The sequence below is a fragment of the Otolemur garnettii genome, unplaced genomic scaffold (genome assembly GCF_000181295.1).
Source record: "Otolemur garnettii isolate 467f Iridium unplaced genomic scaffold, OtoGar3 scaffold00179, whole genome shotgun sequence".
Classification (NCBI taxonomy): Eukaryota; Metazoa; Chordata; class Mammalia; order Primates; family Galagidae; genus Otolemur; species Otolemur garnettii.
This window is the reverse complement of record NW_003852574.1, coordinates 536,492-539,482: the sequence shown is the minus strand read 5'-3', so window position 1 is coordinate 539,482 and position 2,991 is coordinate 536,492. Positions and strand designations below refer to the sequence as shown.

General features: G+C 39.2%; 1 pseudogene; it reads right to left on the bottom strand.

Moving 5' to 3' along the window:
* Nucleotides 1-438: 438 nt before the first annotated feature.
* Nucleotides 439-872, bottom strand: LOC100943820 (annotated as a pseudogene).
* Between the last annotated feature and the right edge of the window lie 2,119 nt (nt 873-2,991).

The following is a 2,991-nucleotide window of genomic DNA, read 5'->3' as shown; positions in this document are numbered from 1 at the left end:
GTTGTCTTTGTTGTTTAGCAGGCCAGGGCTGGGCTTGAGCCGGTCAGCTTTGGTGTATGTGGCTGGCTCCCTACTCACTGAGTTATGGGCACTGAGCCTGAAGGGACAATTTTGGAATGCAATCTTCATGTGTGAATTCCATGAGAGAGACATAGGGAGCATAACAGGAAGCATGGAGGGAGAGCTGCTGCAGTCTGGCTTCACCCAGGCACGAGCTCCGTGGCTTAGCTCCATCTCAGCGACATATGAGATGGCTGTTACAAGGACATGAGATAACATTTTAATTTTAACTTAATTAATTTGTTTAAGAGACAAAACAAACAAAACAAAATAATAGCCCAGCTCAAGATACAGAGACCTATACAGAAATCAAGGAAAGGATAGACCATCTAAAGAAAAAATAAAAAGATGACACAGGGAAAAGCCAGATAGCCTGGGTCAGGGCTCCTGGCTGGACACCTACTTTGAGTGGGTTTCTTGTGGGTACTTCTTAAAAGCTGTGGGTTTTTTCCAGAGCTCGGCAGTCTGTGTGTTCAAAGGCTAGGGATGTTGGATACTCCTAGCAGGCTCTGAATGGAAAGCAGATGGTCCTGACATCACATAGGGTAGACCACTTGTCCAGGCAGATGTTACCCTGAGTGTCCACACTGGGGTGGCAGCAGGCTGTGAGGAACTTCACAGTGGGTACACTGTAAGCCTGGCCACTGGGGAACTCAAGGGAGAGCTTACACCTCAGGTCTTATATGTTGTGCTAGCTGCTCCATGGATGGTCTCTACTCATTTGAAAAGGTTGTCTGATTCAGGAAGGCAGAAATTCCTTTGTCACCAGACATCATAAGGATCATCAGCTCCTGCTGTAGCCTATTGCCTACAGGGCCTTGGGTGGCCCCCCGCACCGCTACTTTAGCGGCCACCACAATGCCGCTGCGTTGCCATTTGGGGAGGCCATGGAGCAGTGTGGGCAGGGAGGCAGGAACTTGGCAAACATGGCTGCATTGCCTTTATTTTAATTTCAAAATGAAACCAGCGTCTTCCTGATAGAAAGCAAGACTAATTTGGTTGACCCATTTGAAAATAACCGATTTTGACAATTAAACCACTGTACATTAGATCTTTCCCATAAATTGAATAAGCTGAATCTATAGCTCCAAGGCTGTGATAAAAATATACAATCTTGTGATGGAAAACATATTATTAAAATACCGTGTTAGAGCTCATCTGAGTGCAGTGGTGTTTACAACTAATCCATCACAACTGGTTACAGATTCCTTTGTTCCTTCTCCACTCCCAGTGCTTCACTTGGCTAGCCTAAAAGAACATAAAATTTTAAAAATTTTTTAAAAAGAAAATATTGTATTGGCCAAAGTATACAAAAAATAACATTTAATTTTCTCAACCTTTTATGTGTTATGCATATCAGGTTAAACCAGCTACAACTTGGTGAAAAAGTAGCAGATAGCAGTAACAGTCACTAGATGGATCTGTGCACAGCATTTTTTAAAAGCGAGCATGGAGATGATTCAATGACCAAATCACGATTCCCTTTGAAGCTAAGTGGTTCCAAATTTAGCTGATAAATCATTAAAATTATTTTGATATAATGTGGCTTTAAAAGATTTTATTGACATTGTAATTACATGTATTTATGGGATACCATTTGATGTTTTGGTACATATACAGAATAACGATCAAATCAGGGTATTTAACATATCCATCACCTTGCATGTATTGTTTGTGGTGAAAACATTCAAGAATCTGTCTTCTAGCTATTTTGTAATATACAATACCTTATTGTTAACCACTATCACCCTATTGTTCAATAAAACGCCAGAGCTTATTCCTATCTAATTGTCCCTATGTACTCATTGATCAATCTCTCCCTATCCTCCTCTTTACTCCGCCCTCCCCAGTCTTTGGTAACTATTATTCTACTCTCAGCTTCTATGATGTCAACTAGTGGTTTTTCTTAATTCCACATATGAAGAAGATCATTCAGTATTTGTCCTTTTGTGTCTGGCTCATTTTACTTACCATGATGTCCTCTAGGTTCATCTGTGTTGTCACAAATGGCAGGATTTAATTCTTTTTTTATGATGAATAATACTTCATTGTGAATAATACTTCATTTTCTATATCCATCCATCCACAGTTGGACACTTTGATTGATTCCATATCTGGGCTATTGTAAAGAGTGCTGTAAAAACATGGGAATGCAGATATTTCATTTCCTTTGAATAAATAACCAGTAGTGGGACTTCTGGATAATGTCATAGCTCTATTTTTAGTTTTTTCAGGAATCTCCATACTGTTTTCCATAGTGACTATACTAATTTACAATCCCACCAAAAAAAAAAAAAATGTTCCCTTTTCTCCACATTCTCACCAACACTTTTCTTTTGTGTTTTTATTTGTTTGTTTGTTTGTTGTTGTTTTTGTTAATAGCCATTCTAATTGGAATAATTGGTATCTCATTATAGTTTAGTTTTAATTTTCATTTTCCTGATCATTTGTGATGTTGAGCTTTTTTTTTGTAGAGACAGACTCTCACTTTATCACCCTTGGTAGAGTACTGTAACATCACAGCTCACAGCAACCTCCAACTCCTGGGCTTAGACAATTCTCTTGCCTCGGCCTCCCAAGTAGCTGGGACTACAGGCGCCCACCACAATACCTGGCAATTTTTTTTGTTGCAGTTTGGCTGGGGCTGGATTTGAACCCACCACCCTCAGTATATGGGGCTTGTACCCTACCGACTGAGCCACAGGCACTGCCCTGATGTTGAACATTTTTTCATATACCTATTGGCTATTTGTATTCTTCTTTTGAGAAATGTCTATTAAGATCTTTTGCCCATTTTTTAATCCGTTTATATTGTTGTTGTTGATGTAGTCTGGATATTTGCCCCTTCTCAGAGTTTGCATGCAAATATTTTCTCTCATTCTGTAGGTTATCTTTATACTTTGTTTTATTTATTTATTTATTTATTTATTT